We start from the raw sequence: 24,731 nt of genomic DNA, 5'->3' as shown, positions 1-24,731 counted from the left end.
ACACTTTTATCACTGCTTAAGTTTTTATTTGTCTTTATAATTTAATATTGTAAACCACCAAGAGTCATCTCTGTTGAATCTGGTAGTATATAAACACAACAAACAAACAAAGCAGCTATTTACTAGATTAAGCTAATAAGCCAGTTAGCATGATGTGACTTAGCTTTTCAATCCAATAACAAAGAGACTAGAGTTAGTTGACCATCCACAGAACATTACAGGAGAAGGACCTTTTGATATTCTGAAAAGTGAAGCCATTGTGGGTAGGGATGGGAGAAGAATAGGCTTTCCTCAAATTAGATACACTTTAATTGGACAATTTCATAATGCAATAGAAAGTAGTAGATTTGAGCACAAAACATAATGGTTAGTACAATCCTTATATTGGGCATCACTTAATAGTGGCTGCCTTTTGAAATGATTGTAGCTTCCATATATTCTTACAAGCAGGGTCCTATATACTGTAGTAATCTATATATGATACGATTTAGGTATGAGTAACTGTTGCCAGATCAAACTTACTCAGAAACTGGGAAACTCAACATAGCTTGCAAAAACAGCATTACGTCCTGGAAAACAACCCACTACTGAGGCAACATGAAAAGGTATTACAGTAATAGTTTCCTTGGACTTATGGGTGGGAAAGGATTAGGGTCAAATAGCAATCACTGTTTCATGGTTATTCACAAGGAAGCTTTAGAGAACTTTCCTGAACAGTTTTCAGTATAAAATAACAGAAGGGAAAAATGGAAAATAGAACATCAAAGCCAACGGTCATGGTGTTAAAAATCTAAAACATTCTTCTAGAAAAAAATAAACAACAAAAATTGTAACCATCACAGTATTACAATATTGCCCCTAAAGACTAATCTTAGCAAATAATTCAGAAGGATATCTTCATCAATTATTTCAAAAGCTACTGGGACAAAAAAAATAAATCACTATTACTTCTTAATATAAATGAATCTAGATGATTAGCAATACCCAAATGTGTTTGGTCAAGACTTACCTATTGTTATTTAAATGAATAAAATATCCTAAAATTATTTGAAAGCAACATTATGTATAGGAACATAAAGTTTATAAAAGCACATTGTATACTGAAATGATAAAATGTAAATGAAAGATAGAAAGATAATAAAATGGGAGTCTCCTAATTAAATTCAAAAGAACCATGTTTAAGTAAAGTAACCTGCATGAAAAATTATTGTAATGCTGAAGCATTTGCCCAATTATATCAGATTCTTCTCTCACTTAAGTCAATGATAAAATGACTGGCTCCCTTCTTTGTTTTTGTAATTTTGAAAATGTGACAATACTGGATGATTGTGTTAAAAAAAAAACCAATAGTATTAAAATAATAGAATTATATATTTAAAATATTTAATTATTTTATACAGAGTACAATAATAGTGTAATTCAGTGACATCAGTCCTTTTTTTATATTTAATTGTGCTCATTTCCTAGCAATCTATTTCAGATTGTATCCAAATTTAAACTGTAATCCTGAAAATTTTAATGAGAGGCAAATCCCATATGTCACACTTTGTCTTACTTCCAAGTAAACATGAATATGTTACATTGTTCTCGTGCAAATCTGAAGTGATAATTTTCAGAGCAGGATTAAGTCATCTTATTTGAGAAATAATAGCTAAAAGAAAGCTTAAATATAAATCTTGTTTATAATGCAACCACACTGAACTACCCTTAAAAGGTATTTTTCTCAGTAGATTTTTTTATTTTCGATGATTTAATATAATACATCAGAGCTCACCCTTGTGGAAGTCTGAAAGACCACAATATATTCTCTAAAAGTTATCAACGATGCAATCAAAAGATATGCTAAACACCTATCTGACAGTTCTTAGGAAATCAAGTAATAAATCTTAAACATTTCCTTCTCTTGTACTATCTAGCCATTAATACCATCTTCAACCCCATAGCAATTGTGTTAGAATTATTCCATTAACGATTCTATTAAAATTAAAACAAGTTTTAAACAAGAGGGGGAAAAAACTTCTAATTTACTCCGTAAAGGTTCGATTTAACTTGTATGATATAAGCTTTTAGGTTTCAGCTTTACAGTGTATGTGATATCTGATATAATAAATACATTTGCTGACATATCCAATACATTCCTTTCTTATATTAAAATTCCAGTTTGTTCTCAGGTTTTGACACAATATACATTTTATTGTTCTACCAATATGTCTAATACCATAGCATGAATATTTTATTGCATAAAGCTGTACAGTCCTCTCTTCCAGCCACTTTTAAATTCCAGTGAATTTAACAGTTTCACTCTTGATGTTAAGGAGGAAGAGGGACGTTACACAAGGAAGAACTTTCTAGTATTCCTGTCTTTCTGGCAAATTTGCTTCTGCTTCCAGGCGACCCATAACGTAGAAGCCTAGGATTTATTTATTTATTTTCAGAATTGGCAGATTATTCTCTTACCTTCCCGCAAAGCAATAACCTTGGCTGTGGTCATGTGAAACTATCTTTGAGGTATCCCTTTACTGCCTTTAAACACCGAAGCAATAAAAACAATATTTGCTCTTGTACCTTTGAAATTGTAACAAAAGCTTTGTTTTAGCATTTACCACAGTGTGCAATAAGAGTTAATAATCAAATCTGTCCCAACCCCCACAAATGTTAAACAAAAAGATAAAAGAAATGCAAATAGCTATTGTCATGGAAAGTTAAAGTACCTGTCTGTATTTTTAAGTGAAAACTATTATCTCTATCAATCAAAATTTAAGAATACAATAGCGCTAATCACATAAGGCGCTTTGACTGAGGTGCTTTTTCCTCATAAAGAGACTATAAAAGTAATACATTTACAACTAGATAAGCTATTTACAATGTTGCTATTAAAAAAAACTTAGGAATCTTATTGTTAATAAAATGTCCCTGAGTTTGTGTGTTATTCTGCACTAAAAAAAAAGAAAAACCCAGCAAGTCTTTACACATTTTAATAACACTGATGCAATTTTATTCAGATCCTTATACTTGCAACATGTGGTAGAACAGCACACTCTTCTGTTTGAGAAGAGTCACTCAGATGAAGGAAATAGTTAATTGGTAACCTAAACACCTATTTCTGATCCAAAGAGTAATATCTCTATGTTCACTACATCTAGAATATATTGCCATGCAAGGCACTAAAGATTAGCTATTTTTCATTTTCTCATTAAAAACAACACCAGGACACATAATCTTCCTTTGAATCTGGAGTCTTAAAAGAAAGTTTCCAGGTAACATGAATACGATGGCATGGTTCCTCTCAGACATTTCAATCATATGTTTTCTTCCCATTCCTTTTTTATTCTTTTCTGAACCAGATTCAGTTAGAAATGGTCTGGTCGCACAAGTGATAAAATAACATGCTGCAGCAATTTTGTCTTGATTAAAAAGCAACAGCAAGCGATCTTTAAATTGGCTTTTGTAAACAGTTAAAAGTAGGATGCCATTATGCAGATTTTGCCCCTTATGAAGAAGCAACAGCGATGTCATCTTCCTCCACCCCCCCTGTTGTCCCCTGTATAAACAGGTTTCCTACGCTGTAGCTCTGTTACTGCTTGCATCAGAGTTAACTTCTCTAGTGTGCTATTAATATCAGCAAAAAAATAATAATTACAAACTGCACATAAAACAAATCCTTACTAAAAATTGAGGAGTCTAGCTGAGAATTCAAAAATGAGATTCCTTCTGTAATTTCCCACACAGAAATTGAGGGGGGGGGAGAGAAAGAGAGAGAGAGAGAGAGAGACAACGAGAGAGAACGAGAACTTATGTTGTATACTATTTTAAAAGTTTTCAGGAAACAAAAAATCATCCAAACAACTTACATATCAGGAAAAAAAGCAAGCTAAATATGTTCTTTAACAGTTTCCAAAAAAGCCATGTTATGCTTTGCTATTTTTCTGTGCAAGGGAAGAACACAGAAGAGCTAAGTCTGCAATCTGAACGGCTGCAACTAACTCTTTAAAACTAAGGCTCTTTTAAAACCTGAATTAAGAAATAATGATGAACAGTTAGTTAAGAAGTGGACAAGAAGTGGCATTTGACAGTATACACTTACCCATTAATGAAGAAGCTTTGAACTGTAGCAGTAATTCCCAACCAAGTGAGAAAAGTTGAGAATCCTGAAACACCATAGGCACACTTCTAACTACCCAGACTTTCTCCGCTTCAACGTTGGCTGCAGTGTAAGGAAGAAGTGAAGGTATGTGGTCTAAACACAACAAAAGCCACTGCCTTACTCTAGATTAAATATGCAGGAAGAGGCCCCTTTGCATAAACACAAACACTCAGCAAATGAGTAACTGGCTCAAATCAGACGCCTGCTGTGCATTCTACCTGTCCTGATCTCTCACAAGCTGCACAGCTTGTTTAATAGAGATGGTGGCTGAAAGATCACGCAGTTACACGCAATCCTTTCCTAAAGAACAGCAATAATAACTAATAAATAGGAATAATATTAAGTACTAAATTGAGAGTTGCCTTTACAAAAGAAAATATTTCCTCACCCACACACCTTTCAAAGCAGTAGAAGACAAAGAGACAGACATGCAGAAAAGAACCTGTAGGTAGAAATACTTTCTCTAATTAAACCCCAAATTCATCAGAATTATAGGTTTTGATCTGCTAAGCAAGCTTACTTTAAAAGTAGATTCCTGTGATATTTTCAAAAGTTTTTTCCCCCAAGCAAATGTGTTGACAACTATACTGTTTATTTCCAAAAATGGACTTTGCAACTTACACCCTGAAATATGTGGAGAAAAAAAATAGGATTTTTTTTTCTTCCTCTTTGGTAGCTGTTTCAAAATCAGTAAGTAACAATTTTAATGCTCAAGCTGCTCAAATGCTCAAATTATTTTTATTGCATAAAATGTTCCAGAAAGGCATCCGTTATATATATATTTTTTAAAAATCCATTACTTTCTATTAAGCTGTTCTACTTGGTGGAAAAGGAGGTGGAAGAAAATGTGATACTTAAAAACAAACATATGACTCAGAATCTTTGTGACTGTAAAACTGTATGGGCAAAATCCAGCCAAAGTTCAATTCTACTGATTCTACATATATACATATCCATTATGCTATTTATCTGTTCCAGGTTAAGCAACCTTATGCAAAGCGTAGAAAGGAAGCAAGAAATAGTAAACCAAATAAAGGACTCAGGTAAATAAAGGAAATATCTAATACAATAGCAAAGTTGGAAGGAACCTTGGATGTCTTCTAGTCCAATCCCCTACCTAGGCAGGAAACCCTATATTGTTTCAGACAAATGGCTATCCAACATCTGCTTAAAAACTTCCAGTGTTGGGGCATTCACAACTTCTGGAGACAAGCTGTTACACTGATTAATTGTTCTGTCAAGAAATTTCTCCTCAGTTCTAAGCTGCTTCTCTCCTTGATTAGTTTCCACCCATTGCTTCTTGTTCTACCCTCAGGTGCCTTGGAGAATAGTTGACTCCCTCTTCTTCCAAGTCTAAGTTATGTGAATATTATTGACTATGACTTTCTGTCCCTTACTATCCAGAGTTTTTACACATTGGATGTGTTTCTTCCTTATTCTTCACTTCTATGGAATAAATTATGTCACCTTCAATGGGAATACCAAATAGAAATCAAATTTTAAGCACACATTAGCTGTCCTCTTGCTATGAAAACTTCTGACCTGCTTAATTTTTATAGGATAATGTTGTACATGTATTTCCAATGCAATTAAGTTTCATCATCTATATATAAAGAAAATTTGACATTTGATCAATAGGTTCAATATATATGAATGATACAACTTTGAAACATTGGCCAATTTTTTTTAAAATCACTGTATCTACATACTTTTCAAACAGTATAATTTATTTATTTTTAGTGGCATGTGTCATGAGGTGAAGGGAGCAGAGTCTTGAATTCTATGCTTGGAACAGCCCAGAGTCTTGCTTGGAACAGTCTTCTTGAAAATGACCTTCCAGAAGCTCAGGAAAGTACATCCCTCTAGACAGCACTTTGAAAATAATTCCTCACCATCCTTATTAAGTTTTTGTTCTTCATATTGTTAGATGAAGATGAATTTCAGAACACTATAAGTACTCTAAGTGTGAAGGAAACCCAACCACACTCTGATATCCAGCCAAAGGAGCTGGTGGTGCAGCTGCTGACCCAATCCAATGGTGAGCCCTTTACTATGAAGCCCTCACCAGCTTTTAAGACAGACATCACTACAAACTGATAGAAAACTGAGCAGCATCACAGCAAAACACTCAAACTTATTACAATTGTGCAAGATTATGTAAGAACAATCAGTGGCATGGCTTGCTTGCAAAAGCTGTGATTGCTCCATCATTGGAGGCTTTTTAGAAGATATTGGACAGCTATTTGTCTGGAATGGTATAGGGCCGTGATGGTGAACCAATGGCACACATGCCAAAAGTGACACACAGAGCCCTCACTGTGAGCATGGACGCCATCGCCAGCTGCTCTTCCAGGTTCCATTGTGCACATTCATGTCGGGCACCTGGTCCAGTACACATGGACACCAGCCAGCTGTTCTCTTCCGGGTTCTGTTCTGCGTATGTGTGCCAGCCAGGTGAAGGGCTGTGCGTGAAGACCAGCTGGACGGCGCACATATGCATGACAGAACTGGGAAGAGCAGCTGGCCACCACATGCATGTACACCACCCAGCAGATCTCTTCCAGGTTCCAGCGCTCTGGTGCGCATGCATATGCATTGACACTCCAGTTTCGGCACTGTGCTGAAAAAGTTAACCATCACTGGTATACGGTCTCCTGTCTGGGCAAGGGGTTGGACTATAAGACTTCCAAGGTCCCTTCCAACGTTGTTATTCTGTACTTTGTATGCCCAGTGTCATTGTGGTGGATTCTACACTTCCAGGCTATGACTGCACAGCCACCTCTGCATCAATAGATAAAAATGCACACCCTGAAATCTACCTATAAGCACATTGTGTTAGAGGAAGTACATTAGGATTGTGGTTTAAATCAATGTATTTTTTTCATTACTCTGGAGGTTTTCTTATAAGAGTCTGAATGATTTGCTAATGTACAATTTTAATACTGTAGATAATAATAGCAACAATAATGTACAGGACTGATTATATGCTGGAAAAAAATCAAGTAAATCACTCTGAGTTGGCAACATGGGGATGACAACGACTTTTCAGGAACATGTTCTTTTGATCTTCTTGTTACATTTTTAGGACAACAAAACACAAGGGTTGTATCAAACTGTTTTTCTCCCTGAAGGAATAGCATCTGCCAGCAAAATAGATTCCCACACTCTGCTCTATCACTCTGCATTATCTCCTAACCTGTTCTAGTTGAGAGATCATGATGGGGACAATCAGCAGAAAGGATAGTGAAGGAGAGCAGAGAAAATTGTTTCAGCTGCTCACTTAGCCCACAACTTTCTTCTGACAGTATATTTAATAAGGACAAATTTTAACAGTTTGGACATTTAAAAAAATGTTTAAGCTAAGTCATGTATTAACCATATTTTGTAAAAGAATAATAGAATAAAATCAAACTTGTTTTCATTTAAAAGGCTAGAGATCAATGGAAGTTCTGCTGATCGAAAAAATGTGGGTGCTTTTATACAGATGAGGGGTCCTTGGTCCTTTCTTCACTTGGTTGTTTTCTTGCAGACATTTCATTATCCAAGCTAGGTAATCATCAGTGCTAGTAGAAAGTGAGATTTTCTCTCATTGTATATTTTAGTGGCTTTTATACATTTAATGTTTATTTTAGAGGCTCTCTTGCTATTTCATGGATAGAAAATCTGTGAAATATTGGGAGCCAGAACTGTTTGTGCACAAATATTCTGTCTTTCATTGTACACTCATATATCCAGGGCTCTGGAAGCTCCTTGGCTTCTATTACATACCAAGAGAGGACATCATGAAGGAACGCCTATCATTACATTCTCCCCACCCCCACCCCCCGTAGGAATACTTCGAAACTTCGAAACATTCCTTCCGTAGGAATACTATAGTGATCCCAAAGGGAGAATTTTGCCCTTGATAATTATCAGAGAATTCCTCTATGTCTTGGAAGATATTGGAGGAAATTTTACATCCAGATTCACTGACCACAGATGTGGTGGTGATTATTATTTAAAACTTTTCTTGCATCCAGAAGCTGGAATTTATTTCCTTGATAATTTAGGAAAAATAATATTTGACAAAGCATATTTAAAACCCTTATCAAGAAGATTCCAGGAACACCTCTAATGTTCACTACTTTTGCACTGAACTGACCTTTAAAATAAGGTGGCAGATAAGAGATCTAATCAGGATGAAATAAAATACAGAGCAAAATGTAATCAGTCTATCACTATGTACGAGCTTTTTTAAAAATCTCTATGGAAGTTCTAATGACTGTTTTGGCAGTTCTAGCTGGTGGTGGTGTTTGTCTGTGTGAGAGGGAGGGAGGGAGGGAGGGAGAGGGAGAGAGAGGGGCAGGGAGGGAGGGAGGGAGAGGAGGGGAGTGCTGTTAGCGAAATCCAATATTAATGTTCTATATCACACCAAACACAATGCAATTGAACATATTACACAATTATAGATGGTTTCCAATTCCAGGGCTAATAAATGTTGGAATAAAAATTAATATTTGAATAAGAAAAATGAAACAAATCACAATATGTAAGTAGATATCATTGTATTTTGGATTTGCTCATCTCTTCTCCTTTCCACAGGATTCTCTTTAGGTGAATAGTGAGATATCTGTATGAAGATCCAAATGTTCAAATTACCATTTCCAGAGAAGCTCAACTGACTATATAGTTGTTAGGAAATAAATCACATAAAAAAGATCCAGAGTTTTGAGGGAGGAGAGTGGGACCTCCACAAAATAAACAGAGTATATAGTTTCAAAGGCTACAGACACAGACATTTCATTGTTCGAGCCAATTATCAGTGGAAAATAATAACAACAGATGGATTCAGAGTCACTGACTTTTCATATGCACTTCATCTCTGCACAACAGATGATGAAATGTGAGAGCTATCTCAGAAAGGCAAAACATCTTTCAGTAAAAGAACTCTATACTCCAGATGGGGACCTTCTAAAGCAGCTGATTATCCTCTTATAATGTTTTGAAGATAGACTTACTATAACATTTCAAGAACTCATCAGACATGATGAGTACAATGGCATCATTGTTTAGGAGGAGGGGAAACTGATTTATGACTGAAAATAGTCACACATATTTCTAGAAGGTTAGCAATGTGCATTTCCTGTTTCCACATCAAGTGCTTTCAGCTTCAAATAAAGGCCTGATCCCATCCTTCGTGAACTGGCATAAAACTAAAATGGGGATTTTGCCAATGGAATAGGCCCAAAATTGGAACGTCTGCTTCTGGCAGAAGAATGATTCTCCTTCCAGCATATACAGATCCACATTTTTGCTACTTGGGAAATAAAACTATCAAAATATCTGTCTCAAGAAAGAATATTCATTTATTTTATGAGAAAAAAGAGGACTGAATTATTAATTAACAGTTTCAGTACAACACTGCTGCCTACAAGTTACCCAGAACCTTAAAACAAATATGCTCATTACTTAGGATATATACGAGTTCAAACAATAGATTCATGTACTTTTATAAAATGCAATCCTTAAATCTGTTTCAGGAAGCACTCATGAACTACACTGATGATTCTGCATCAATCCGAATAATCAGGATAAATGGATATGGTTTGTCCTTTCTTTCCAATGCCACATAGAAAGTCACTTTTGAAGCCTATAGGAATTTCAGCAACAATGAAAAGATCACTAACTTTGCTGGTAAACATACTTGAAAATAGCAAAAGACGCTAAATTATAGCCCAGGTTAGATTGTATTTTCTGTTGATAAATTCCCATTAAAAAAATGAGGACAATAATGAATTATTTTAGCAACAGTAGTAGAAATGCCTTGCATATTAAAAACTACACATGATTAATAATATCTATACAAAAGATTAATGGTGGTACACGCATTTTTTCTATGTTGACCTATGATTGGTAAGTGAGGTAAATCAAACTGACATGTAGTAAATCACACATATCAATTTTTCACTATTACTCATATATTCTAGCAAATGAAGCATAATATGCTTTCAGCGAGAAGTAAGAGTAATATGCAAATTTTGATAGGTCAATTGATAAGCAAATCCACTAAGTATTAGTTAAATATTCAGTTACAAAAACAGCCCCCTTCCTAACCCTCACAGACCTCATTTAAATTCCACAAATTTCAGTATTTTGGATAACATAAAAAACATTTATCATACTTTCAATAATCTATATTAAGGTTTCCTTAATGTCTTCATCACATTATGTACACACACCCCTTCAACTTTTTATGCCAAAATCTGCATCTGCTGGCCCATTTCAGATCAGGAGAACTTGAATATATTATACACATTTGTGTGTATACAAATATATAATAAAATATATTTTATTAAAGAAATAAAGGAACGAAGCAGAAGAAAAAGAAAAGGACAAAAACCTATGAACTTATATTGACAAAGCAAATCAATTTTTAAACTCAGCATTGAGTTTAAAAACCTCAACTTTGAACACACGAAACAATATTTCTCAACCTTTCCATTATGGTGAAAGAAAACCAGTTCAAAATATATTGAAAACAAGATTTTTACAAATCCAAAATTGTACATAGGGTATGGCACTGTCTTTTGGGGGAGAGGAACAGGGTAAACTGTAGAGAGAAAAGATAGATTGAAACGGTCACTGTATTTTTAATTGAGATCAAGAATCTCTCCACTTATTTTGAAGTATGAAATTAGTATGAATTTAGTAGACATAACCTATTTATTCTATTATATCTATATCTCTTTATTGTTGAATTTCAATCCTAGTGATTTCATAGACTTCTTGTAGTTTTCTTGGAAATAAGAAGAGAATCTTTTGCCACTATCTTCTTCTGAAATGTGCTACTGAACTTCCAAATCTAATACTTGGGATTTTCTTGGGATTTTCCATTATTCATCAGGTTCAATCCTAATTACTTTGTTGAGATCAGCCCGATATAACAAAAACACCTGTACGCCAACATTAATCTGATGCCTTTCATTCATTTACCTGTTTATTAATAGGTATATTTATATTTAAGGATAGTCTTTGCTTAACAATGGTAATTTGGACTGAAATTTCTACCATTAAGTGAAGCAGACGTAAAGTGAGATGTCATCTCGCATCACTTAGCAATAGCAATCCTGGGCTGAGAAACAGCTTTAGGAGTTTGATTCTAGAAGTGAGGTTTTAATTGAGATATACTGTAAATATATATTTACTGTTTGATTCATTGAACAGTTTTATTGTTTAATTTTTGTGTGTGATCTATGCCAGTGTTTTTCAACCTTTTTTGTGCAAAGGCACACTTTTTTCATGAAAAAAATCACGAGGCACACCACCATTAGAAAATGTTAAAAAAAATTAACTCTGTGCCTATATTGACTATATATAAAGTAATTTTCCCACAGCATACCTTACACTATGTCACGGCACACTAGTGTGCCGCGGCACAGTGGTTGAAAAACACTGATCTATGCCATCCAGAGTCATGTTGTTTGAGTTGGGAAGCCTTGTAAATCTAATTAAATAATTGAAATCAATCTGGCTCTTCTATTTCTGCATCCTGCATGGCCATGAATTTTCTTCTCGTCAGCCACCACCCAGGAATCTCTGATTCCTCATTTTTTTCATAGCATGTTCTTCGAATAACTTAGTTTCCACACCAAAAAAACCCTTCCTCAAATGTACATTAGATTATCCTAGATGGCAACAAAGAGATTAAACACAGTAATTCTTTGTTGCCTTCTAATGGGAATATGGTCAACACATAGTTCTAAGAAATTTAAAGAAATTTCAATCATTTATATGGAATAAAAGGTAAGTAAAAAGAAAACAAAATATGAAGTGCATAAAGTAACCAAAGTGTTATCCATGGCATCTGAAGGAGAATTTTCACAGGCTGTTGATCTTAGGAAAGCATCTATTATGGTTCTTTACAATTTCACATATTGAAGTTTTATAGAAAGTAGTCAGCACATACCCATTCTGGGGGCACTGAAAATCCAGATTGTAGGGCAGCAAAATATGTGCCATATCTTACTTTTCTTGCTCTGGGAAGGACGAGAGCAAAGCAAATCATCTGTGTGGATGTGGCTTAAGATGTGTGAAACCACAAATATTGTACTTGTGGTAAAATACTCATAGTAGCACCCCACATTTGCTGTATGTCTCAGACATTTTTCTAGTTTTGTGTCATTGGAATGGAACTAACATGATGAAATATTTACATTATATTCTGAACATTTTCAAGGAAGAAATGTGGCAGAAGTATTTGGAGAAAACGAATCATCTGATATGCAACCCACCAAATCTTCCAAACATAAAACACTCAGACATAAACCAAATTAATTCTAAATTAAATCAGAAGAAGAATTCAATCAGTTGGAACCCTTAAGTAAAGTATGAATTAGACTGTAAATTCTGTTCACATATTGTCACTATGAATCTGAATATTTTCACAAGAATTTGAAATATGATGCTCTTCACTGTCCAATTAAGCAAAATAGCAATTTAACTACAATGTGTTGATATATATGAAATTAATCATTTCATAGAATGCAATGAGACACAAGGTAGTTGGGTTTGTGGAACCTCACCTGATTCACAAAAAAGATTACAACAAAAATATTTCAGGGAGAAAAGGGCAAAGTATTCCTAGCCCCATCTGTGTCATTCTGTATGCTATGTCATGTTTTAATATCTTCTTCTTTGCCTTTTAATCTGCTTTTAGCTGCACATTATCCATCAATAAGACAGGATTATGGGAGATATGCTTCCCATAAGGACTCAAAAATCTATATAATGTCAGCATCAGTAGTAGTGTTCGGACTGGTTTGGGCAAACTGATAGTGGCAAGCAACAGGTGAGGTGGGCCCACCTACTTGCCCCGGCTCTATGCCATCCTATTTAGTCACTTCAGGAAATAATAATTTCTTTACTGATAAGGTGTGTGGCCAATAAATGTAATAAATAAATAAAATAAATTTTATTTAAAATAAATAAAAATAATACACCTGGCTCCGAATTATGAAGCTCTATGGAAAAAAATCAAAATAATACTAAAATGTATCTTGCAAACGAATTGACATATTGTACAGTTCAGTGTCCGTTTCAAATTCACCTACATATAAATGTATTTTTGGTGTTCTACTATATTGTTTCAGTGTAAAATTATTGGTTCTTAATCATTTCCAATCCTTCCCACCTATGTGATTTCTGCTTTTTTCTTTCTCTCAAAACTTTCAGAAGATGACATTATGTGATCAAAACTGTCCAAGTTTTAGGTTTGCATACTCTTATCCTGGCTTTTCCCTTCCTGGTTCAGTCATGAAACTGAAACCAGAAATGTTAGTTTGAGTTTGAAAGTAACTAGAATTTGAACTAGGAACTACTTTAGCTTCTGATCATATAACATCTAACTTATCAAGGTAACTTGGGTATTAAATATAGCCTAGGAAATATGGCAGTATGAAGAATAACTGCAGTATGGTGTTAAATGGAAGACCATACTTTCCTCGACCGGGAATTGTTCCTCTTCAGTAAGGCAGTGTCAGCTCAAGCAATTTTGGGGTATACTAACACCACACAAAACAAACTACATAAAACTTAATGCTGCATCAGGCCTACATGAAATACAATTTAAAAATAAAATTAAAATAAATTTAGTTAGAACTTTGCTTCAACCAGCAGATCATCCCCTAAATAGAGAAACAGTAATAGTACACTTTTTCTACATGTCCTATATCCTCATTTGCCTACCAAAATTTGCTGTAGGAAGCACCTGCATATGTCTATGTGTGACCTACAGAGAGTAGGGGGAAATACACTTATTTCCTCTTTCTCTTGTGCTAGCAAAAACCTCTGGGGAAGCTTGGTTTCATTTTTAAATGGGAAGATACCTTTGTTTCATGGATGACTACTTAGGATACAAAGCATTGTGCAATTAGTAAACCTATAAAAACAGCTAAGTGTCACATTGGAATAATTACAAGTTGCTAAGCAGCATATAATGAGCAATTACTACATGAACAGAAAAGGCATTGTACATGCTATTTCTGATCACTAATTTCAACCAGAGGGGTTGTACCTGCCTTTTCCTGCAACCGAAAAGCTTGAAGCTAAAACAAAGTTGATATGTTCCTACATTTAGCAGGGTTTAGACTGCTTAGTGCTACATGTGGTCACATGTGGATTTAACACATGGAACATGAGTATTTAGGCTCACTTCCAACATTCCTACCCTTAAAAGTTCTCTTATTAACCGTAACCAGTGATTTTGTAGAGTGGGGTTCTTAGTGTCTCAATGGTCTTATTGAATGAATAGAAAATTAATCAGATCCTTTTCCTTAATACAAGAAGTTTTAACACTGAGAAGTGAAGATGTTTCCTAGAGAAAGGGCATGCTCATAATCTTTCGACACTTTTCATTCTCACATGTCTCATCAGTTCATACTGTGTAAGAAGAATTTGTTTTCAGATAACATGGTTATTTAACTACTAAACTATACAAGCTTTGAAGCACACCATGATCACAATAGGGAGAGGCTGGCATAGTGGAAAGCAGGGTAGCAAACCATTGCATACTTCAGTTTTTTATTTACAAGTGATTCAGATTTCTTTCAATTAAACGGTAGCATGTACTACTTTTCGAAGTATTGCAGAAGGATACCTGGTCTCTTTGCTACTTTAAATCATATTATAATACTACAAGAGCTCAGGTTTCGATTTAGTACCTGAAATTGCACTGTATGCCATGAAAAAAAAATCACTTTTTGTGGTTTTTTTGTGTGGTAATTAGTTATCATGTGCTAAATCTGCCTCTAAAGCAAAAATATTGAGATTTGTATAATTTTGAGTCTTTTAAAAAAATGCCTAATTAATTCCTGGTGAAAAAATGATACAGGTCAGGGGTATGGTACCTTTTAGATGTGTTTTACTTACATTTTCATTTTTCCCCCCATTGGACATTGTAATGGCCTATAATGTCAGCTGTCTAAAGCCTTCCTCCTTCTCCTGATAAATATAAGAATCATATATACATTTTTAAGTTGCAACCCAAATAGAGTTTTGGGGCAAACTAGGTGATTTTGGACAATATCAATTAAAATGGTCCATACTTTGAAGTATAATCAACTGTGTTCCATCTGTTCATTGTCTCCTACAAGATCCCCTAATATTTCTTGAAAACCTACTTTGGTTCCATAAATTTGGCAGAGCTTTGGATGCAAAACAAGGAGTTATAACTAGAAATTAGAACTTGCTACAACAAAGAGCCTGAACAAACAAGTAGTTTTACATGAGATTTCATTGGGGGAAGGGAAGGTTTGAGGGAAAGTCCAGGAATTAAGACAAGTTTTTGCAGGATGCTATGATGTTAACTGTTAGATAATTGTTCAACGAATCAAGGTCAACAGGATTACTTTAATTTTCTAAATTAAGAAGATCAGCTATGGAGGCAGAAAGCTTCTATAGTTCCCCCTACGACCCAGCTCACCCTGACCATACCTGCCTTTTGGAAAGCACTGAAAACCTGGCTCTTTCTTCAGGCATTGGCATGAAACAATGGATGTGCTTCTTCCTGGCAGGTAATGTTTTTATATTTTTCTATTTTGTGGTTTTATGGAATGTATTTTTATTATTTGGTGATGCACCCTGTTGTTATTTGATGATGAGTCATGTGCTAAGTGGGTGGCTAAACAATAAATAAAGGAAATAAAGCCAGCAAAAGAGCTGGAACCATTAAGTATCCCAAATAGGATAATCTGTCTCTGGGATAAATCTAATTGCAGCAAACTCCTGCCTCTCCCAGGACAACAAGTGCATTTCCTTGAGGCCGAAGTAGTTCATTTGACAAGAAGCAAGAGATGTAAAAAGATTGGTAGATGAGATGGGGGAAAATAATATAGTAGGCTCACTTCTGAGTGACAATCCCTACTCTGTCATAGAAAATTAGATCTTGGGGAAGGATGGTGTCATGCTGAAGAAATAATCCTTTTGAAGGGAATAAGAGCTGAAAAAATATATCCTCCCATAAAACATCCAATCAGGGCCCTGAAGCTTGGCGTAGAGAATGAATCAATAATTATAACTACAAAGATGATTAAATGGTGGATGTATGGAATAAGTATTGTTGGATAAGAAGAGGCTGACGGGTTAAACATGTGATCAGTTTACAGATTGCATTGTCCCAAATGTCCCTTCCAATGAATTCCACTGACCCCTAGTGCCAATTTAGATTTGACTACTAGATTGACTAGTTTCTTGTATTAGAGGTTGCAATAATAATCTTATATGCTTTGAACTCAATGAATGCTCCTGGTTATTTGCGCATGACAGTTCTTTATATGTCTATATGTCTATAAAAAGTTATGGATAATGTTGATCATCTAGACAGCCTAATAATCCTGCGCAGAGTCATGGAGATCAATTTGAAATTGCTAAATAGTAATTTGGAGGGTAGAATTTCAAAGATTCTTTATTTCTCTATTACCTACTTAGGTTAGTTAGATAAGTAGAACTGAGGTATTGCAACTTGTGGATGAGTTGAATGGGAAAGTAGGAAAGGGAAGGCATTTTGTGACCAATGAATCACATGGGGGAAAATGTTTCCACTAAACTGGAATGAAATTATCCTGTTAACATTAACAGTTTTTAAACTAAACTCTGGAAAAGGTGTGTACTGAGCCTATGAAAAACATTTAGGTTATGAAAATAGATTAGGTAAAGGTTCCCCTCGCACATAGGCACTAGTTATTCCTGACTCTAGAGGGCGGTGCTCATCTCCATTTCAAAGCCAAAGAGCCAGCACTGTCTGAAGACATCTCCATGGTCAAGTGGCCAGCATGACTAAACGCCGAAAGCAAACGGAACACTGTTTCCTTCCCACCAAAGATGGTTCCTATTTTTCTACTTTTTTTACAAGTATTCTAACTGCTAGGTTGGCAAAAGCTGAGACAAGTAATGGGAGTGCACTCCATTATGCAGCACTAGGGATTTAAACCACCAAACTACCAACCTTTCTGATTGACAAGCTCTGTGTCTTAGCCACTGAGCCACCACGTCCTTTGAAAATAGATTAGTAACCAGAAAAAAACCCATACAATACATTTGAAATGCACAAAAAGCTAAATAGAGCAGTTAACAAAATCTAGCAAACTTACTGAGCAAATGAAAACATTTTTTTATTTTAAAATGTAATCAGTTTGTTTCAGAATTTGAGATTAAAAGGAAAAAAATATGTCTCTATGAGCAGTAGTTACATCAGGAATCTAGAAAGAGGGCAAGGTAACAAGTCAAAAAGGAAAACTCCAGAGTTAATCGAAGAAATCACATCGATTCTGCGTAAATAAAAAGCTTTATTAAAAATAGAATTATTAAGCACACTCAAGGACATAATTTGTAAGGAATAATCACGTTTGAATTTAAATGTTTTTCCTTACTCTTTCAGAAGTAGCTGAACGTTCATAACTCTGGGGGTAAATGTGATCATTTAGACCAGTCGTTCTCAACCTTTTCTTCACCATGGACCCCCTTTAAATACCTTTTGCAGCCAAGGTCAATGGCCATGGACCCTCAAGACCTAATTCAAGATTTAAATCATTACATTTCTTCAAGTCTTCGAGGACCCCCTGTGAAGGGGTCCGCAAATCACAGGTTAAGAACCAATGGTTTAGACTTTTAAAAGACTTTTTGTCAAAGTCCTTCACTAAATGCTCTTGAATAAATTAAAAGGGATTCACTTATAGAAAAGGAACTGATTAAACAAAAGAGAAAGGAGAAAGCATGTATTGGGATTTATTTTCACAATGGAGGGACAGTAACATTGGGTTCCCTAGGATCCCAATGTTTCTAATTTATTCATAAATGAGTTTATAGATGAGCTGCAAGGTGGCCATGTTTGTTGGTAGCATCAAAATATTTAAGGAGATCAAAACAAAAAAGGACAGTGAATAACTCCAATTGTTATCTCCAACACTGAAGAATAGACACTAAAATGGTAAATATAATCAGGGCAAGCAAATGAAAAGTGATAACATTCTGCTGAAAAATCCCAATTATATATTTATATTAAAGAAGAGTATCCTAGTAATAATCATATTTGAAAAGGATCAGAATGTTACTCATGTAATTGCTAAGTGAAAACCGAGTGAGGATGCTAAGAAAACAGCAAATTTTCAGATGGGCCAATAAAATGCTAAGAACAGATCAACTTATAGCACTGAGCCAAGAACTAGCATCTTCCCAGTCCTCTTATATTGCTTAGTGCATAGTATCAAAAGTATTCACTCAATGTGTCCCTAATAATTTATATTGTACAGAATATGTATTATAAATATTAATTGCAATAATTTATATTGCTTATATTGATCATCATGAAATCATGCATGGATTTTTTCTCTCAAAAGATTAGATGAAGGATAGCTCTGTTAAGGTCTACTAGTCTTGAACTTTCCATATTGCCTTCTGGTTAAAGATAGCTTGTCTCCAGGTAGCAATTGCAGGAGAGATCTCCACTTCTTACTTATAACTCATACAGACCCATGGCTTGGCCACTTAAAAAAATACAAAGACAATTCTTTGTTTGATGTATCAGCAATATTCTACTCTTATGTTCATTCTTTTTAAAAAATGTCCAGGTGATGATTAATGCTACACCATTACTGGTTACTGCATGTCATTCATTGTACCCTTTAGAAGGTCTTGTTTTACTTGTTATGAATATTCCATGATTTTCATTTTGTTAGATAATGACAGATTTTCAGAGAAGGGAATATTTTCCCCTCAATTTGTGTACATCATGGAATTTCACATGCTAGCCATTTTTGTAAGCAAAATTTAAAAAAAAAAACCTTTTTGGAAGGTTTTCTAATCATTTGATTGTATTTTGCCCTTTTCTGCATCATTTTCATTTCTGCCTTGGGTTTTTTTTATTTTAGAATTATTATAATTCTCAACAGCTGTTATAATACAAGCAGTTCTGGTTTTATTATGGAGTTTCTGATGCTTTCTGAACTTGGTTATTTTCCTGCAGATGTTTCACTAGGTTTAAAATCTTCAGCATGGTTTTATTCTTTTGGTTTTACTCGTTTTTAAAAAATTATTCCCAACATAGAACAGAATGTTATTCTACACTGTTTCCCTGAAAATAAGACAGGTTATTTCTTATTTTCTTTTGATGCCCTGAAATAAGCACTTCGCCTTATTTTTGGGAAGGTCTTATTATTTTTGAGGTGCAGAAGGTGGCGAGCATGGTCAGCTCATGGCTGCTGCTGTGTTGCTATAGTTTCAGGAAGGGCTTATTTTGGGGGGACTTATTTTTGGGGGGCATGCGCTCAAAAGCCCGATTGGGCTTATTATCTGGGGAGGTCTTATTTTCAGGCAAACAGGGTAGATTATATTTGATTTTCTAGATTTTCAAACTATATTTTGCATGCTGGCTGAGGAATTCTGGGAATAAGTTGACATATTTTTGTTGCCAAGTTTGAAAAACACCGTGCTAGATCAATCTTTTCAACTGATCTTTATGTGCTTTTATAAACCAAATTAAAGCAACACTTTTACATAATGAAGCAGAGTTCAGGCAACTTCTTTGCTTTTAACTTTTCTGGAATGTCATTAATTGTAAGGACAAACAAAATGAGACTAGCCTTTAAATAGAAAGCTGTGCTAAGCGCTTAAGTCTGTTTTGGTATCTGACCACTATTTGGCAAGCTTGAACAAAGACTGGTTAAAAACAGAGGGTTAGCACAGCTGGATGCAAAGAGAAGCTGAAGACATTATTTTATTAACATCATCTGGTATTGAGGTATATATCATGTTTTACTGAACTGGTGATTTTACACTTATTTTAGCACTGCCCCCTCCAGCTGCCCCCCAAGTCAATTAAAAATAAAACACTCCCTAAGGTGAGAGGTTTTAATTTCTTATGTCCTGTTCAACAAACGTTGTTGCCAGATTCACTTGGGCAAATATATATCCTATGTTAAATGTTATAAAAAAAACCAACAGTGCAAGCATCAGAAAAAAAATGAAACATGTTCTTTATAAAAGAGTGAAAGAGGTAGAGTTTAACTGTTTTCTTTGGAAATCGATGTATTTGATCTGGTTAGAACTGTGCCTACTTTCATACTACCAAGATGTAATCATGAACACTCTGTTAATAGTTTTAGTTTAAATCCTTTTCAGTCAGCCTTTAACATGAGGTTCTTTTTTACTTCGAAGACATTAAAAGCAATTGCCCACAAACCCAGGACTGGGTGGGTTAGCAAATGAACAGAAACCTGGTCTTCATAAAAGGATACCATATTTTTTTCCAAACCTTCCAAGATCCAGACGTGGACACAATCATTCACTGAACTTGTATTTTTAATGGTCAAGAAAAAAAATTGCGCCCAGTTTGCATACTTTTAATGTGGCATTAGTTCAGGTATGGATAGGAGAGTATTTAATTATCAGTTTCAATAAAAATGCTAATATTTATCTATTAGACACATATACCTCTTTTCATTATGACAATCTTCAAAGCAGATAACAATAACAAAACTAAAAAGCATAACTAATGGAAAAATGAAAGCAATGAAGAGACAATTTTAAACACACTAATAAAAAAAAACCAGCACCTTCAAAATTAAAACATACTTCAGCAAATAATCATCAGACCTTCTTAAAATTAATTTGCCTGTTGGCAGAAGGTCAGCAATGAAGGATCTGCTCTAATTTTCCATGGCAGAAAAACTCCAAAAACCACAAAAAGAAGTTTCATTAAACTTGCTTCCAAGCAAGAAGTAGAAGGAAGAAAGAGAAATTATCTCAAAAGCTTTGTAAGACCATACCCTTTTCAAATAGCAGGATCCTAAGTCATAGAAGACCTAAGTCACATAATCAACATTCTCAATTTGGTTCAAAAGTAAACCAACTGCCTATGAAGGTATTGAACAAGGAAAATTGTATGCTGTCTACCATGGAAAATGTTCAAAAGTGTAATTCATTGTCAAAGTTACCCAAAACCTTTAAAGTTTTTAAAACCTTTTAAAACAACCTTGCACAGAAAGGTAGTATCTGGAAGAAAAAATTCCAATTTGTGATCCCAATTTTTTTAAAATGCAACCACTATCCAACAACAGTTTTTTTTTTTTTCAAAATACATTTTATTTATTTCATTTTCATTTTCATTTTATACAATCACTTATATACTGTGCGTAACAAAAAAACAAAGAGAAAAAAACAAACAAACAAAAAAAAAAAACCCCAACATAACACTTCAATCCCCCATACACCCTCTCTTCTCCCCCTCCAACTTTCATTTCAGCCCTCCAGCATTCCCCTCTTCTACTTCCCTTCCCCCTCAGACATCTCCCCCTCCCTCCATCTCACCCTCCTTACATTCCCTCTCACTCCCTCTTTACTTCTCCCTCCTCTTTCCCTCTTCTCCTCGCTTTGGTGTATCCATCAGTTTTTTTTTTTTAAAAGAATAAAAAAAAAAAAGGAAAACGAGCCGCAGTATACAAGTGAATTCTTATTGTTCTAAGAATTGAAACTGTAATTCCACCCTCCCCCCTCCCCCCTATAATCCCCCCTCCCTAACCCCCTTACGGCTTCGCAGGTCCCATACCCGGCATAATTCTTTAACAAGCATTTGAGTATAATAAGGCCAGCTAACTTTAAAATTAAAAAAAAGAAAAGAAAAGAAAAGCCAAAAAAAAAAGAGAATAATAAAAAATACACACACACCTAAAAAGAAAGGGGAAACAGAGAAGGGTCAATAAACCCACTACGTTAACACAGCTTCCCATTATCTGTAAATCTTAAACAATGTAGCTCATTCCAAATTTCGATTATTTTACTACTTGCAGGGTTTCAAACTATATTAGAGCCAGGTAAGTTGATCAATTAGGATTCCCCAACTAAAAGTCTCATTGCTTTGTCTATCTATTCAAACCTTTAATTTCTCTCTTTTTTATCCGAATATCCAAACCTTTCTATAAAACCATTAAACTCAAGTACTTCTTTCATTTTTCATTTCCAACACCTCCCTTTCTATCCTTACCCACCTCCACATGTAAATTTTTTACCTTCCACCCTGCCTTTATCCATGTCCATATATATATTTTATCCGCGTCCATTGCTCCTCCCATATTTACTCCACTTTCCTGAAGACTCTCCGACCAATCTTTCTTGACCTTATATTGAAATAGCAACTCAAACAAATATCAGCTTGCATTCTAGCCCCAAGTAGTCTAGTTAAGCTTTCGCTACCCTTCCCTCTCCCACGCGCCTCCCAACTCCGTTCGTCCCAGACCACAACTCAAAAAGATCGCAATCTCCGCTCTCCTCGCCTAAGAAAATAATTCATGCGCAATTTGAGTTAGAATTCAGACAAATCTTATATACAATATGTGTCCACAATCAGCAACGCTTCTTTCAGTCTCCATGTCTCATCATCAATATACCACTTTTCCATTTTATCCCAGACGGAAATCATAAAGCTTTAAGAACATCGCTTAGTCTTTATTCTTTAGTCTTCTGCCCTTCCGGAAGAAGAAAGCAACACCCTCCGCCTTGTAGCCACGTGTCTCGCTGTTTGTCTTCTCCTTCTCCTTGTCTCTCTCCAGGTCCGGATGAATCAGGAAGTCCTGCCTTCAGGGTCTCGTAGTAAAATTCTCGGGCTTCACAGACAGAGTTAATGCGGTGTTTTTGGTTGCCGAATGTAACTGTAATACCAGCTGGGACTTCCCATTTGTATGGAATCTGAGAATTTCTGAGTTCTTCGGTTAAGAAAGCGTACTCTTTCCTTGTTCTTAATAATTGAAATGGTATCTCTTTAAAAACAATCAAGTCCTGTCCGTCAATTCTCAACCTCTTGCTGTAAAGCCTCTGTATTATCTCATTTCTGGATTCCCTTGTGGTAAAGTATATTATTATGTCCCTCGGAAGCTGTCGCTGTTTTGCTACCCAGGAATTCTGGCGGTAAATTCTTTGAATCTGCCAATCAAAGTTAAATCCCGGACTTCCCACCAAGCGGCTGAAAGCCTCAAAGAAGATCTGTTTCAAATTCTCCTGTTGGTTTTCACGCAGTCCTCTAACCCTTATTGCAAAGGCAGTCTTATTATAATTTATCATGACAAGTTGTTTTTGAGCATTTTCCATTTCCTGTTGTAACGTTTGAATTTTGGATATCAAATTAAGGTTAGTTTCTTCCAAAAGTTCCAATTTGTCCTCCGCTTCAGCAATATAATCTGTCATGACTGTCATTACTCCGATCATATCCTTCTTTGCCTGAGCAATTTTAGCATCAAATTGATCATATAAATCCGATATCAGTTGATTAATTTCCTGTCTGAAGTCATTAAGCGTTTTGAGAAGAAATTCTTGTGTTAACAAATCTCCCGTGGAGGGTGTGGGAGGCAAGGGTAGCGGCTTCATAGCAGTTTTTAGAGATATGTTATTAAGGAAGCGCTTCTGTTTAGATTTGGGAGCCATTCCAAAGTAGAAATAAAAGACAAGCAATCAAGCGAGCCAAAAATCAAAGTCTCTGCTCCCCTCAGTTAATCTTTTAGCAATTAGTACAGAGAAGCCTTCAGGAGGGTAGGGCTGGCTAAGTACGTCACATCAAACACAAAAACTACGAGATCGCCATCTTGTGACGCAGCTAAAAAAGGAAGGGAGCCTTTTGCGAAATTGAAGCCGGTATTTTAGATAGTAATAAAAGAAATTCCTCAGGAATGGTCCCCGCCCGGATTGACTTTTAAATAGCTTAGCTTTGTCCTGGGGGGGGGGCAATCTGCCTAGGCTGCAAAAAAGGCAGCGCGGAAAACTGGCCGGAGTAAAGGCTCAGCTAATGTTGAACCTCTTCTCCATTCACAGCAAAAAAAAAAAGCTATGAATTACAAAGAGATCCTAACGACTGACCTTCTCCCTGCCCCTTTCTGCCAGAAAGGGGAGATATCTATAGATCTTATAAGATATACGAACCAGAGTCCTGGCAGGAGCTTCGTTGAGCTCCCGACGGCGGCAGGCTCCACCCCCCTATCCAACAACAGTTTTGATGGTGTTCCTTTCACCTGATCAGAAGAACATCTGGATTAAACTTCACCTTATTCATATATTACCAAAAGTATCACTGATATCACTCTGATTTAAAAGTAGTTCTGTTTCCTTGGATTAAGTTGGAAGACAACTATAAGCTTCATTAATATATACAACCACAAAACTGTAGATGGCCTTCTCCCAGGAACTATATTTGATTCTAAATAACATGGGGGACAATACAAGAATATTCTGAGGGAAACAATCAAATACCACCTTATGAAACAACACCTGAATGAAAGTACACAACATCTCTAATATAGCATTCCACTCTACAGAAATAAAGATACCACAGATAGCAATAGCACTTAAGACTTATATACCGCTTTCACAGTGTTTTACAGCTCTAAAATAATAATCCTGAAAACTACTAAGAGGTCCGGTCAAATTAAAAGGAAGAGATTATCCAGAACAATAGGATTTTGGGAGGAAAACATAGTGGGGTTGAAATTATGCCATAGCAAGGTTAGATTTTAAATAAACAAAGCACATGTCCATGTCAAATATTCTTATTTTGAGCTACTTTCTGTTTTTATAA

General features: G+C 35.4%; 1 protein-coding gene across 7 annotated transcripts in view; it reads right to left on the bottom strand.

Moving 5' to 3' along the window:
* The window catches only part of FOXP1 (forkhead box P1), a 530,594-nt gene that overhangs the window by 369,120 nt on the left and 136,743 nt on the right, over positions 1 to 24,731 (bottom strand). The window contains exon 1 of one of the 7 annotated variants that reach the window (XM_032211520.1): positions 4,085 to 4,225. The exons of the other annotated variants lie outside the window; for them this stretch is intronic. The gene's annotated coding sequence lies outside the window, so the exon portion shown is untranslated. Of the gene's footprint in view, positions 1 to 4,084; positions 4,226 to 24,731 lie in introns of those variants that run through there. 7 annotated transcript variants of the gene reach the window in all.

The sequence above is a fragment of the Thamnophis elegans genome, chromosome 2 (genome assembly GCF_009769535.1).
Source record: "Thamnophis elegans isolate rThaEle1 chromosome 2, rThaEle1.pri, whole genome shotgun sequence".
Taxonomy (NCBI): domain Eukaryota; kingdom Metazoa; phylum Chordata; class Lepidosauria; order Squamata; family Colubridae; genus Thamnophis; species Thamnophis elegans.
The sequence above is the reverse complement of the archived record's forward strand: the minus strand, read 5'-3'. Positions and strand labels throughout refer to the sequence as shown.